General features: G+C 41.8%; 22 non-coding genes and 4 pseudogenes across 22 annotated transcripts; all 26 read left to right on the plus strand.

Moving 5' to 3' along the window:
- Positions 1–115: 115 nt before the first annotated feature.
- Positions 116–234, plus strand: LOC145855447 (5S ribosomal RNA). The gene has a single exon (XR_014376334.1). It is a non-coding gene; the product is annotated as a 5S ribosomal RNA (ribosomal RNA).
- A 409-nt stretch (positions 235–643) lies between these two features.
- Positions 644–762, plus strand: LOC145855448 (5S ribosomal RNA). Its single transcript, XR_014376335.1, has one exon. It is a non-coding gene; the product is annotated as a 5S ribosomal RNA (ribosomal RNA).
- A 139-nt stretch (positions 763–901) lies between these two features.
- Positions 902–1,020, plus strand: LOC145881618 (5S ribosomal RNA). Its single transcript, XR_014393191.1, has one exon. It is a non-coding gene; the product is annotated as a 5S ribosomal RNA (ribosomal RNA).
- Positions 1,021–1,429: 409 nt separating this feature from the next.
- Positions 1,430–1,548, plus strand: LOC145881756 (5S ribosomal RNA). Its single transcript, XR_014393326.1, has one exon. It is a non-coding gene; the product is annotated as a 5S ribosomal RNA (ribosomal RNA).
- Positions 1,549–1,957: 409 nt separating this feature from the next.
- On the plus strand, positions 1,958–2,076 carry LOC145884716 (5S ribosomal RNA). Its single transcript, XR_014396295.1, has one exon. It is a non-coding gene; the product is annotated as a 5S ribosomal RNA (ribosomal RNA).
- Positions 2,077–2,485: 409 nt separating this feature from the next.
- LOC145884717 (5S ribosomal RNA) lies at positions 2,486–2,604 on the plus strand. The gene has a single exon (XR_014396296.1). It is a non-coding gene; the product is annotated as a 5S ribosomal RNA (ribosomal RNA).
- A 409-nt stretch (positions 2,605–3,013) lies between these two features.
- Positions 3,014–3,132, plus strand: LOC145855449 (5S ribosomal RNA). Its single transcript, XR_014376337.1, has one exon. It is a non-coding gene; the product is annotated as a 5S ribosomal RNA (ribosomal RNA).
- Positions 3,133–3,271: 139 nt separating this feature from the next.
- Positions 3,272–3,390, plus strand: LOC145852614 (uncharacterized; annotated as a pseudogene).
- A 409-nt stretch (positions 3,391–3,799) lies between these two features.
- On the plus strand, positions 3,800–3,918 carry LOC145855450 (5S ribosomal RNA). Its single transcript, XR_014376338.1, has one exon. It is a non-coding gene; the product is annotated as a 5S ribosomal RNA (ribosomal RNA).
- Positions 3,919–4,327: 409 nt separating this feature from the next.
- On the plus strand, positions 4,328–4,446 carry LOC145855451 (5S ribosomal RNA). The gene has a single exon (XR_014376339.1). It is a non-coding gene; the product is annotated as a 5S ribosomal RNA (ribosomal RNA).
- A 409-nt stretch (positions 4,447–4,855) lies between these two features.
- LOC145881757 (5S ribosomal RNA) lies at positions 4,856–4,974 on the plus strand. Its single transcript, XR_014393327.1, has one exon. It is a non-coding gene; the product is annotated as a 5S ribosomal RNA (ribosomal RNA).
- Positions 4,975–5,383: 409 nt separating this feature from the next.
- On the plus strand, positions 5,384–5,502 carry LOC145850871 (5S ribosomal RNA). The gene has a single exon (XR_014372720.1). It is a non-coding gene; the product is annotated as a 5S ribosomal RNA (ribosomal RNA).
- A 409-nt stretch (positions 5,503–5,911) lies between these two features.
- On the plus strand, positions 5,912–6,030 carry LOC145884718 (5S ribosomal RNA). Its single transcript, XR_014396297.1, has one exon. It is a non-coding gene; the product is annotated as a 5S ribosomal RNA (ribosomal RNA).
- A 409-nt stretch (positions 6,031–6,439) lies between these two features.
- LOC145855452 (5S ribosomal RNA) lies at positions 6,440–6,558 on the plus strand. Its single transcript, XR_014376340.1, has one exon. It is a non-coding gene; the product is annotated as a 5S ribosomal RNA (ribosomal RNA).
- A 139-nt stretch (positions 6,559–6,697) lies between these two features.
- Positions 6,698–6,816, plus strand: LOC145852615 (uncharacterized; annotated as a pseudogene).
- Positions 6,817–7,225: 409 nt separating this feature from the next.
- Positions 7,226–7,344, plus strand: LOC145855453 (5S ribosomal RNA). The gene has a single exon (XR_014376341.1). It is a non-coding gene; the product is annotated as a 5S ribosomal RNA (ribosomal RNA).
- Positions 7,345–7,753: 409 nt separating this feature from the next.
- LOC145855454 (5S ribosomal RNA) lies at positions 7,754–7,872 on the plus strand. The gene has a single exon (XR_014376342.1). It is a non-coding gene; the product is annotated as a 5S ribosomal RNA (ribosomal RNA).
- A 409-nt stretch (positions 7,873–8,281) lies between these two features.
- LOC145886439 (5S ribosomal RNA) lies at positions 8,282–8,400 on the plus strand. The gene has a single exon (XR_014398024.1). It is a non-coding gene; the product is annotated as a 5S ribosomal RNA (ribosomal RNA).
- Positions 8,401–8,809: 409 nt separating this feature from the next.
- Positions 8,810–8,928, plus strand: LOC145884719 (5S ribosomal RNA). Its single transcript, XR_014396298.1, has one exon. It is a non-coding gene; the product is annotated as a 5S ribosomal RNA (ribosomal RNA).
- Positions 8,929–9,337: 409 nt separating this feature from the next.
- Positions 9,338–9,456, plus strand: LOC145884852 (5S ribosomal RNA). The gene has a single exon (XR_014396432.1). It is a non-coding gene; the product is annotated as a 5S ribosomal RNA (ribosomal RNA).
- Positions 9,457–9,595: 139 nt separating this feature from the next.
- Positions 9,596–9,714, plus strand: LOC145852616 (uncharacterized; annotated as a pseudogene).
- Positions 9,715–10,123: 409 nt separating this feature from the next.
- Positions 10,124–10,242, plus strand: LOC145855456 (5S ribosomal RNA). Its single transcript, XR_014376344.1, has one exon. It is a non-coding gene; the product is annotated as a 5S ribosomal RNA (ribosomal RNA).
- A 409-nt stretch (positions 10,243–10,651) lies between these two features.
- On the plus strand, positions 10,652–10,770 carry LOC145881759 (5S ribosomal RNA). The gene has a single exon (XR_014393329.1). It is a non-coding gene; the product is annotated as a 5S ribosomal RNA (ribosomal RNA).
- A 409-nt stretch (positions 10,771–11,179) lies between these two features.
- LOC145882819 (5S ribosomal RNA) lies at positions 11,180–11,298 on the plus strand. The gene has a single exon (XR_014394388.1). It is a non-coding gene; the product is annotated as a 5S ribosomal RNA (ribosomal RNA).
- Positions 11,299–11,707: 409 nt separating this feature from the next.
- LOC145855457 (5S ribosomal RNA) lies at positions 11,708–11,826 on the plus strand. The gene has a single exon (XR_014376345.1). It is a non-coding gene; the product is annotated as a 5S ribosomal RNA (ribosomal RNA).
- Positions 11,827–11,965: 139 nt separating this feature from the next.
- On the plus strand, positions 11,966–12,084 carry LOC145853100 (uncharacterized; annotated as a pseudogene).
- The last annotated feature ends 217 nt before the right edge of the window (positions 12,085–12,301 follow it).

Below are 12,301 nucleotides of genomic sequence, written 5' to 3' on the forward strand. Positions count from 1 at the left end.
TCTTCTACTTTTTCAGTGACACAAAGTTCAAGCTGCTTATCTAATTGGTGAAAATGCAATGTCTGTTTATCACACTCACTTTGACTATATATGTTGTAGCAAGAGATTTTTTCTCGCTTACGGCCATACCAGCCTGGGTACGCCCGATCTCGTCTGATCTCGGAAGCTAAGCAGGGTCGGGCCTGGTTAGTACTTGGATGGGAGACCGCCTGGGAATACCAGGTGCTGTAAGCATTTTGTCCACGAGGGTGTGCCCCTGCACTATTTCATCAGCAACACTGCCTTGTAGTAAGCATTTAATGATGAATTGACTAAATGCAGCTTCCTGCCTTTTTAATAGGATCAAATTTCCTTGTGTTTTCAATTAGCATCTGCCTTGTATTTATAAGACAAACAAGAATATTGTTGCTGAATGCAGCTTGTGTGTGCTTTGTGCTCCTTTGCCCTGTTCAAATGATGAAAGGAAATAAAGTTTGTATTTTATCCAACTACCTGTGCTAAAAAGTGATGGGAACAGTGTTTGTAATTTCTTCTACTTTTTCAGTGACACAAAGTTCAAGCTGCTTATCTAATTGGTGAAAATGCAATGTCTGTTTATCACACTCACTTTGACTATATATGTTGTAGCAAGAGATTGTTTCTCGCTTACGGCCATACCAGCCTGGGTACGCCCGATCTCGTCTGATCTCGGAAGCTAAGCAGGGTCGGGCCTGGTTAGTACTTGGATGGGAGACCGCCTGGGAATACCAGGTGCTGTAAGCATTTTGTCCACGAGGGTGTGCTCTTGCACTATTTCATCAGCAACACTGCCTTGTATTAAGCATTTAATGATGAATTGACTAAATGTCTGTTTTATCAGACTCACTTTGACTATATATGTTGTAGCAAGAGATTGTTTCTCGCTTACGGCCATACCAGCCTGGGTACGCCCGATCTCGTCTGATCTCGGAAGCTAAGCAGGGTCGGGCCTGGTTAGTACTTGGATGGGAGACCGCTTGGGAATACCAGGTGCTGTAAGCATTTTGTCCACGAGGGTGTGCCCCTGCACTATTTCATCAGCAACACTGCCTTGTAGTAAGCATTTAATGATGAATTGACTAAATGCAGCTTCCTGCCTTTTTAATAGGATCAAATTTCCTTGTGTTTTCAATTAGCATCTGCCTTGTATTTATAAGACAAACAAGAATATTGTTGCTGAATGCAGCTTGTGTGTGCTTTGTGCTCCTTTGCCCTGTTCAAATGATGAAAGGAAATAAAGTTTGTATTTTATCCAACTACCTGTGCTAAAAAGTGATGGGAACAGTGTTTGTAATTTCTTCTACTTTTTCAGTGACACAAAGTTCAAGCTGCTTATCTAATTGGTGAAAATGCAATGTCTGTTTATCACACTCACTTTGACTATATATGTTGTAGCAAGAGATTGTTTCTCGCTTACGGCCATACCATCCTGGGTACGCCCGATCTCGTCTGATCTCGGAAGCTAAGCATGGTCGGGCCTGGTTAGTACTTGGATGGGAGACCGCCTGGGAATACCAGGTGCTGTAAGCATTTTGTCCACGAGGGTGTGCCCCTGCACTATTTCATCAGCAACACTGCCTTGTAGTAAGCATTTAATGATGAATTGACTAAATGCAGCTTCCTGCCTTTTTAATAGGATCAAATTTCCTTGTGTTTTCAATTAGCATCTGCCTTGTATTTATAAGACAAACAAGAATATTGTTGCTGAATGCAGCTTGTGTGTGCTTTGTGCTCCTTTGCCCTGTTCAAATGATGAAAGGAAATAAAGTTTGTATTTTATCCAACTACCTGTGCTAAAAAGTGATGGGAACAGTGTTTGTAATTTCTTCTACTTTTTCAGTGACACAAAGTTCAAGCTGCTTATCTAATTGGTGAAAATGCAATGTCTGTTTATCACACTCACTTTGACTATATATGTTGTAGCAAGAGATTGTTTCTCGCTTACGGCCATACCAGCCTGGGTACGCCCGATCTCGTCTGATCTCGGAAGCTAAGCACGGTCGGGCCTGGTTAGTACTTGGATGGGAGACCGCCTGGGAATACCAGGTGCTGTAAGCATTTTGTCCACGAGGGTGTGCCCCTGCACTATTTCATCAGCAACACTGCCTTGTAGTAAGCATTTAATGATGAATTGACTAAATGCAGCTTCCTGCCTTTTTAATAGGATCAAATTTCCTTGTGTTTTCAATTAGCATCTGCCTTGTATTTATAAGACAAACAAGAATATTGTTGCTGAATGCAGCTTGTGTGTGCTTTGTGCTCCTTTGCCCTGTTCAAATGATGAAAGGAAATAAAGTTTGTATTTTATCCAACTACCTGTGCTAAAAAGTGATGGGAACAGTGTTTGTAATTTCTTCTACTTTTTCAGTGACACAAAGTTCAAGCTGCTTATCTAATTGGTGAAAATGCAATGTCTGTTTATCACACTCACTTTGACTATATATGTTGTAGCAAGAGATTGTTTCTCGCTTACGGCCATACCAGCCTGGGTACGCCCGATCTCGTCTGATCTCGGAAGCTAAGCACGGTCGGGCCTGGTTAGTACTTGGATGGGAGACCGCCTGGGAATACCAGGTGCTGTAAGCATTTTGTCCACGAGGGTGTGCCCCTGCACTATTTCATCAGCAACACTGCCTTGTAGTAAGCATTTAATGATGAATTGACTAAATGCAGCTTCCTGCCTTTTTAATAGGATCAAATTTCCTTGTGTTTTCAATTAGCATCTGCCTTGTATTTATAAGACAAACAAGAATATTGTTGCTGAATGCAGCTTGTGTGTGCTTTGTGCTCCTTTGCCCTGTTCAAATGATGAAAGGAAATAAAGTTTGTATTTTATCCAACTACCTGTGCTAAAAAGTGATGGGAACAGTGTTTGTAATTTCTTCTACTTTTTCAGTGACACAAAGTTCAAGCTGCTTATCTAATTGGTGAAAATGCAATGTCTGTTTATCACACTCACTTTGACTATATATGTTGTAGCAAGAGATTGTTTCTCGCTTACGGCCATACCAGCCTGGGTACGCCCGATCTCGTCTGATCTCGGAAGCTAAGCAGGGTCGGGCCTGGTTAGTACTTGGATGGGAGACCGCCTGGGAATACCAGGTGCTGTAAGCATTTTGTCCACGAGGGTGTGCTCTTGCACTATTTCATCAGCAACACTGCCTTGTATTAAGCATTTAATGATGAATTGACTAAATGTCTGTTTTATCAGACTCACTTTGACTATATATGTTGTAGCAAGAGATTGTTTCTCGCTTACGGCCATACCAGCCTGGGTACGCCCGATCTCGTCTCATCTCGGAAGCTAAGCATGGTCGGGCCTGGTTAGTACTTGGATGGGAGACCGCCTGGGAATACCAGGTGCTGTAAGCATTTTGTCCACGAGGGTGTGCCCCTGCACTATTTCATCAGCAACACTGCCTTGTAGTAAGCATTTAATGATGAATTGACTAAATGCAGCTTCCTGCCTTTTTAATAGGATCAAATTTCCTTGTGTTTTCAATTAGCATCTGCCTTGTATTTATAAGACAAACAAGAATATTGTTGCTGAATGCAGCTTGTGTGTGCTTTGTGCTCCTTTGCCCTGTTCAAATGATGAAAGGAAATAAAGTTTGTATTTTATCCAACTACCTGTGCTAAAAAGTGATGGGAACAGTGTTTGTAATTTCTTCTACTTTTTCAGTGACACAAAGTTCAAGCTGCTTATCTAATTGGTGAAAATGCAATGTCTGTTTATCACACTCACTTTGACTATATATGTTGTAGCAAGAGATTGTTTCTCGCTTACGGCCATACCAGCCTGGGTACGCCCGATCTCGTCTGATCTCGGAAGCTAAGCAGGGTCGGGCCTGGTTAGTACTTGGATGGGAGACCGCCTGGGAATACCAGGTGCTGTAAGCATTTTGTCCACGAGGGTGTGCCCCTGCACTATTTCATCAGCAACACTGCCTTGTAGTAAGCATTTAATGATGAATTGACTAAATGCAGCTTCCTGCCTTTTTAATAGGATCAAATTTCCTTGTGTTTTCAATTAGCATCTGCCTTGTATTTATAAGACAAACAAGAATATTGTTGCTGAATGCAGCTTGTGTGTGCTTTGTGCTCCTTTGCCCTGTTCAAATGATGAAAGGAAATAAAGTTTGTATTTTATCCAACTACCTGTGCTAAAAAGTGATGGGAACAGTGTTTGTAATTTCTTCTACTTTTTCAGTGACACAAAGTTCAAGCTGCTTATCTAATTGGTGAAAATGCAATGTCTGTTTATCACACTCACTTTGACTATATATGTTGTAGCAAGAGATTGTTTCTCGCTTACGGCCATACCAGCCTGGGTACGCCCGATCTCGTCTGATCTCGGAAGCTAAGCAGGGTCGGGCCTGGTTAGTACTTGGATGGGAGACCGCCTGGGAATACCAGGTGCTGTAAGCATTTTGTCCACGAGGGTGTGCCCCTGCACTATTTCATCAGCAACACTGCCTTGTAGTAAGCATTTAATGATGAATTGACTAAATGCAGCTTCCTGCCTTTTTAATAGGATCAAATTTCCTTGTGTTTTCAATTAGCATCTGCCTTGTATTTATAAGACAAACAAGAATATTGTTGCTGAATGCAGCTTGTGTGTGCTTTGTGCTCCTTTGCCCTGTTCAAATGATGAAAGGAAATAAAGTTTGTATTTTATCCAACTACCTGTGCTAAAAAGTGATGGGAACAGTGTTTGTAATTTCTTCTACTTTTTCAGTGACACAAAGTTCAAGCTGCTTATCTAATTGGTGAAAATGCAATGTCTGTTTATCACACTCACTTTGACTATATATGTTGTAGCAAGAGATTGTTTCTCGCTTACGGCCATACCATCCTGGGTACGCCCGATCTCGTCTGATCTCGGAAGCTAAGCATGGTCGGGCCTGGTTAGTACTTGGATGGGAGACCGCCTGGGAATACCAGGTGCTGTAAGCATTTTGTCCACGAGGGTGTGCCCCTGCACTATTTCATCAGCAACACTGCCTTGTAGTAAGCATTTAATGATGAATTGACTAAATGCAGCTTCCTGCCTTTTTAATAGGATCAAATTTCCTTGTGTTTTCAATTAGCATCTGCCTTGTATTTATAAGACAAACAAGAATATTGTTGCTGAATGCAGCTTGTGTGTGCTTTGTGCTCCTTTGCCCTGTTCAAATGATGAAAGGAAATAAAGTTTGTATTTTATCCAACTACCTGTGCTAAAAAGTGATGGGAACAGTGTTTGTAATTTCTTCTACTTTTTCAGTGACACAAAGTTCAAGCTGCTTATCTAATTGGTGAAAATGCAATGTCTGTTTATCACACTCACTTTGACTATATATGTTGTAGCAAGAGATTGTTTCTCGCTTACGGCCATACCAGCCTGGGTACGCCCGATCTCGTCTGATCTCGGAAGCTAAGCACGGTCGGGCCTGGTTACTACTTGGATGGGAGACCGCCTGGGAATACCAGGTGCTGTAAGCATTTTGTCCACGAGGGTGTGCCCCTGCACTATTTCATCAGCAACACTGCCTTGTAGTAAGCATTTAATGATGAATTGACTAAATGCAGCTTCCTGCCTTTTTAATAGGATCAAATTTCCTTGTGTTTTCAATTAGCATCTGCCTTGTATTTATAAGACAAACAAGAATATTGTTGCTGAATGCAGCTTGTGTGTGCTTTGTGCTCCTTTGCCCTGTTCAAATGATGAAAGGAAATAAAGTTTGTATTTTATCCAACTACCTGTGCTAAAAAGTGATGGGAACAGTGTTTGTAATTTCTTCTACTTTTTCAGTGACACAAAGTTCAAGCTGCTTATCTAATTGGTGAAAATGCAATGTCTGTTTATCACACTCACTTTGACTATATATGTTGTAGCAAGAGATTGTTTCTCGCTTACGGCCATACCAGCCTGGGTACGCCCGATCTCGTCTGATCTCGGAAGCTAAGCACGGTCGGGCCTGGTTAGTACTTGGATGGGAGACCGCCTGGGAATACCAGGTGCTGTAAGCATTTTGTCCACGAGGGTGTGCCCCTGCACTATTTCATCAGCAACACTGCCTTGTAGTAAGCATTTAATGATGAATTGACTAAATGCAGCTTCCTGCCTTTTTAATAGGATCAAATTTCCTTGTGTTTTCAATTAGCATCTGCCTTGTATTTATAAGACAAACAAGAATATTGTTGCTGAATGCAGCTTGTGTGTGCTTTGTGCTCCTTTGCCCTGTTCAAATGATGAAAGGAAATAAAGTTTGTATTTTATCCAACTACCTGTGCTAAAAAGTGATGGGAACAGTGTTTGTAATTTCTTCTACTTTTTCAGTGACACAAAGTTCAAGCTGCTTATCTAATTGGTGAAAATGCAATGTCTGTTTATCACACTCACTTTGACTATATATGTTGTAGCAAGAGATTGTTTCTCGCTTACGGCCATACCAGCCTGGGTACGCCCGATCTCGTCTGATCTCGGAAGCTAAGCAGGGTCGGGCCTGGTTAGTACTTGGATGGGAGACCGCCTGGGAATACCAGGTGCTGTAAGCATTTTGTCCACGAGGGTGTGCTCTTGCACTATTTCATCAGCAACACTGCCTTGTATTAAGCATTTAATGATGAATTGACTAAATGTCTGTTTTATCAGACTCACTTTGACTATATATGTTGTAGCAAGAGATTGTTTCTCGCTTACGGCCATACCAGCCTGGGTACGCCCGATCTCGTCTCATCTCGGAAGCTAAGCATGGTCGGGCCTGGTTAGTACTTGGATGGGAGACCGCCTGGGAATACCAGGTGCTGTAAGCATTTTGTCCACGAGGGTGTGCCCCTGCACTATTTCATCAGCAACACTGCCTTGTAGTAAGCATTTAATGATGAATTGACTAAATGCAGCTTCCTGCCTTTTTAATAGGATCAAATTTCCTTGTGTTTTCAATTAGCATCTGCCTTGTATTTATAAGACAAACAAGAATATTGTTGCTGAATGCAGCTTGTGTGTGCTTTGTGCTCCTTTGCCCTGTTCAAATGATGAAAGGAAATAAAGTTTGTATTTTATCCAACTACCTGTGCTAAAAAGTGATGGGAACAGTGTTTGTAATTTCTTCTACTTTTTCAGTGACACAAAGTTCAAGCTGCTTATCTAATTGGTGAAAATGCAATGTCTGTTTATCACACTCACTTTGACTATATATGTTGTAGCAAGAGATTGTTTCTCGCTTACGGCCATACCAGCCTGGGTACGCCCGATCTCGTCTGATCTCGGAAGCTAAGCAGGGTCGGGCCTGGTTAGTACTTGGATGGGAGACCGCCTGGGAATACCAGGTGCTGTAAGCATTTTGTCCACGAGGGTGTGCCCCTGCACTATTTCATCAGCAACACTGCCTTGTAGTAAGCATTTAATGATGAATTGACTAAATGCAGCTTCCTGCCTTTTTAATAGGATCAAATTTCCTTGTGTTTTCAATTAGCATCTGCCTTGTATTTATAAGACAAACAAGAATATTGTTGCTGAATGCAGCTTGTGTGTGCTTTGTGCTCCTTTGCCCTGTTCAAATGATGAAAGGAAATAAAGTTTGTATTTTATCCAACTACCTGTGCTAAAAAGTGATGGGAACAGTGTTTGTAATTTCTTCTACTTTTTCAGTGACACAAAGTTCAAGCTGCTTATCTAATTGGTGAAAATGCAATGTCTGTTTATCACACTCACTTTGACTATATATGTTGTAGCAAGAGATTGTTTCTCGCTTACGGCCATACCAGCCTGGGTACGCCCGATCTCGTCTGATCTCGGAAGCTAAGCAGGGTCGGGCCTGGTTAGTACTTGGATGGGAGACCGCCTGGGAATACCAGGTGCTGTAAGCATTTTGTCCACGAGGGTGTGCCCCTGCACTATTTCATCAGCAACACTGCCTTGTAGTAAGCATTTAATGATGAATTGACTAAATGCAGCTTCCTGCCTTTTTAATAGGATCAAATTTCCTTGTGTTTTCAATTAGCATCTGCCTTGTATTTATAAGACAAACAAGAATATTGTTGCTGAATGCAGCTTGTGTGTGCTTTGTGCTCCTTTGCCCTGTTCAAATGATGAAAGGAAATAAAGTTTGTATTTTATCCAACTACCTGTGCTAAAAAGTGATGGGAACAGTGTTTGTAATTTCTTCTACTTTTTCAGTGACACAAAGTTCAAGCTGCTTATCTAATTGGTGAAAATGCAATGTCTGTTTATCACACTCACTTTGACTATATATGTTGTAGCAAGAGATTGTTTCTCGCTTACGGCCATACCATCCTGGGTACGCCCGATCTCGTCTGATCTCGGAAGCTAAGCATGGTCGGGCCTGGTTATTACTTGGATGGGAGACCGCCTGGGAATACCAGGTGCTGTAAGCATTTTGTCCACGAGGGTGTGCCCCTGCACTATTTCATCAGCAACACTGCCTTGTAGTAAGCATTTAATGATGAATTGACTAAATGCAGCTTCCTGCCTTTTTAATAGGATCAAATTTCCTTGTGTTTTCAATTAGCATCTGCCTTGTATTTATAAGACAAACAAGAATATTGTTGCTGAATGCAGCTTGTGTGTGCTTTGTGCTCCTTTGCCCTGTTCAAATGATGAAAGGAAATAAAGTTTGTATTTTATCCAACTACCTGTGCTAAAAAGTGATGGGAACAGTGTTTGTAATTTCTTCTACTTTTTCAGTGACACAAAGTTCAAGCTGCTTATCTAATTGGTGAAAATGCAATGTCTGTTTATCACACTCACTTTGACTATATATGTTGTAGCAAGAGATTGTTTCTCGCTTACGGCCATACCAGCCTGGGTACGCCCGATCTCGTCTGATCTCGGAAGCTAAGCACGGTCGGGCCTGGTTAGTACTTGGATGGGAGACCGCCTGGGAATACCAGGTGCTGTAAGCATTTTGTCCACGAGGGTGTGCCCCTGCACTATTTCATCAGCAACACTGCCTTGTAGTAAGCATTTAATGATGAATTGACTAAATGCAGCTTCCTGCCTTTTTAATAGGATCAAATTTCCTTGTGTTTTCAATTAGCATCTGCCTTGTATTTATAAGACAAACAAGAATATTGTTGCTGAATGCAGCTTGTGTGTGCTTTGTGCTCCTTTGCCCTGTTCAAATGATGAAAGGAAATAAAGTTTGTATTTTATCCAACTACCTGTGCTAAAAAGTGATGGGAACAGTGTTTGTAATTTCTTCTACTTTTTCAGTGACACAAAGTTCAAGCTGCTTATCTAATTGGTGAAAATGCAATGTCTGTTTATCACACTCACTTTGACTATATATGTTGTAGCAAGAGATTGTTTCTCGCTTACGGCCATACCAGCCTGGGTACGCCCGATCTCGTCTGATCTCGGAAGCTAAGCAGGGTCGGTCCTGGTTAGTACTTGGATGGGAGACCGCCTGGGAATACCAGGTGCTGTAAGCATTTTGTCCACGAGGGTGTGCTCTTGCACTATTTCATCAGCAACACTGCCTTGTATTAAGCATTTAATGATGAATTGACTAAATGTCTGTTTTATCAGACTCACTTTGACTATATATGTTGTAGCAAGAGATTGTTTCTCGCTTACGGCCATACCAGCCTGGGTACGCCCGATCTCGTCTCATCTCGGAAGCTAAGCATGGTCGGGCCTGGTTAGTACTTGGATGGGAGACCGCCTGGGAATACCAGGTGCTGTAAGCATTTTGTCCACGAGGGTGTGCCCCTGCACTATTTCATCAGCAACACTGCCTTGTAGTAAGCATTTAATGATGAATTGACTAAATGCAGCTTCCTGCCTTTTTAATAGGATCAAATTTCCTTGTGTTTTCAATTAGCATCTGCCTTGTATTTATAAGACAAACAAGAATATTGTTGCTGAATGCAGCTTGTGTGTGCTTTGTGCTCCTTTGCCCTGTTCAAATGATGAAAGGAAATAAAGTTTGTATTTTATCCAACTACCTGTGCTAAAAAGTGATGGGAACAGTGTTTGTAATTTCTTCTACTTTTTCAGTGACACAAAGTTCAAGCTGCTTATCTAATTGGTGAAAATGCAATGTCTGTTTATCACACTCACTTTGACTATATATGTTGTAGCAAGAGATTGTTTCTCGCTTACGGCCATACCAGCCTGGGTACGCCCGATCTCGTCTGATCTCGGAAGCTAAGCAGGGTCGGGCCTGGTTAGTACTTGGATGGGAGACCGCCTGGGAATACCAGGTGCTGTAAGCATTTTGTCCACGAGGGTGTGCCCCTGCACTATTTCATCAGCAACACTGCCTTGTAGTAAGCATTTAATGATGAATTGACTAAATGCAGCTTCCTGCCTTTTTAATAGGATCAAATTTCCTTGTGTTTTCAATTAGCATCTGCCTTGTATTTATAAGACAAACAAGAATATTGTTGCTGAATGCAGCTTGTGTGTGCTTTGTGCTCCTTTGCCCTGTTCAAATGATGAAAGGAAATAAAGTTTGTATTTTATCCAACTACCTGTGCTAAAAAGTGATGGGAACAGTGTTTGTAATTTCTTCTACTTTTTCAGTGACACAAAGTTCAAGCTGCTTATCTAATTGGTGAAAATGCAATGTCTGTTTATCACACTCACTTTGACTATATATGTTGTAGCAAGAGATTGTTTCTCGCTTACGGCCATACCATCCTGGGTACGCCCGATCTCGTCTGATCTCGGAAGCTAAGCATGGTCGGGCCTGGTTAGTACTTGGATGGGAGACCGCCTGGGAATACCAGGTGCTGTAAGCATTTTGTCCACGAGGGTGTGCCCCTGCACTATTTCATCAGCAACACTGCCTTGTAGTAAGCATTTAATGATGAATTGACTAAATGCAGCTTCCTGCCTTTTTAATAGGATCAAATTTCCTTGTGTTTTCAATTAGCATCTGCCTTGTATTTATAAGACAAACAAGAATATTGTTGCTGAATGCAGCTTGTGTGTGCTTTGTGCTCCTTTGCCCTGTTCAAATGATGAAAGGAAATAAAGTTTGTATTTTATCCAACTACCTGTGCTAAAAAGTGATGGGAACAGTGTTTGTAATTTCTTCTACTTTTTCAGTGACACAAAGTTCAAGCTGCTTATCTAATTGGTGAAAATGCAATGTCTGTTTATCACACTCACTTTGACTATATATGTTGTAGCAAGAGATTGTTTCTCGCTTACGGCCATACCAGCCTGGGTACGCCCGATCTCGTCTGAACTCGGAAGCTAAGCACGGTCGGGCCTGGTTAGTACTTGGATGGGAGACCGCCTGGGAATACCAGGTGCTGTAAGCATTTTGTCCACGAGGGTGTGCCCCTGCACTATTTCATCAGCAACACTGCCTTGTAGTAAGCATTTAATGATGAATTGACTAAATGCAGCTTCCTGCCTTTTTAATAGGATCAAATTTCCTTGTGTTTTCAATTAGCATCTGCCTTGTATTTATAAGACAAACAAGAATATTGTTGCTGAATGCAGCTTGTGTGTGCTTTGTGCTCCTTTGCCCTGTTCAAATGATGAAAGGAAATAAAGTTTGTATTTTATCCAACTACCTGTGCTAAAAAGTGATGGGAACAGTGTTTGTAATTTCTTCTACTTTTTCAGTGACACAAAGTTCAAGCTGCTTATCTAATTGGTGAAAATGCAATGTCTGTTTATCACACTCACTTTGACTATATATGTTGTAGCAAGAGATTGTTTCTCGCTTACGGCCATACCAGCCTGGGTACGCCCGATCTCGTCTGATCTCGGAAGCTAAGCAGGGTCGGGCCTGGTTAGTACTTGGATGGGAGACCGCCTGGGAATACCAGGTGCTGTAAGCATTTTGTCCACGAGGGTGTGCTCTTGCACTATTTCATCAGCAACACTGCCTTGTATTAAGCATTTAATGATGAATTGACTAAATGTCTGTTTTATCAGACTCACTTTGACTATATATGTTGTAGCAAGAGATTGTTTCTCGCTTACGGCCATACCAGCCTGGGTACGCCCGATCTCGTCTCATCTCGGAAGCTAAGCATGGTCGGGCCTGGTTAGTACTTGGATGGGAGACCGCCTGGGAATACCAGGTGCTGTAAGAATTTTGTCCACGAGGGTGTGCCCCTGCACTATTTCATCAGCAACACTGCCTTGTAGTAAGCATTTAATGATGAATTGACTAAATGCAGCTTCCTGCCTTTTTAATAGGATCAAATTTCCTTGTGTTTTCAATTAGCATCTGCCTTGTATTTATAAGACAAACAAGAATATTGTTGCTGAATGCAGCTTGTGTGTGCTTTGTGCTCCTTTGCCCTGTTC

This window comes from Salmo salar, chromosome 08 (genome assembly GCF_965601325.2).
Source record: "Salmo salar chromosome 08, fSalSal1, whole genome shotgun sequence".
NCBI lineage: Eukaryota > Metazoa > Chordata > Actinopteri > Salmoniformes > Salmonidae > Salmo > Salmo salar.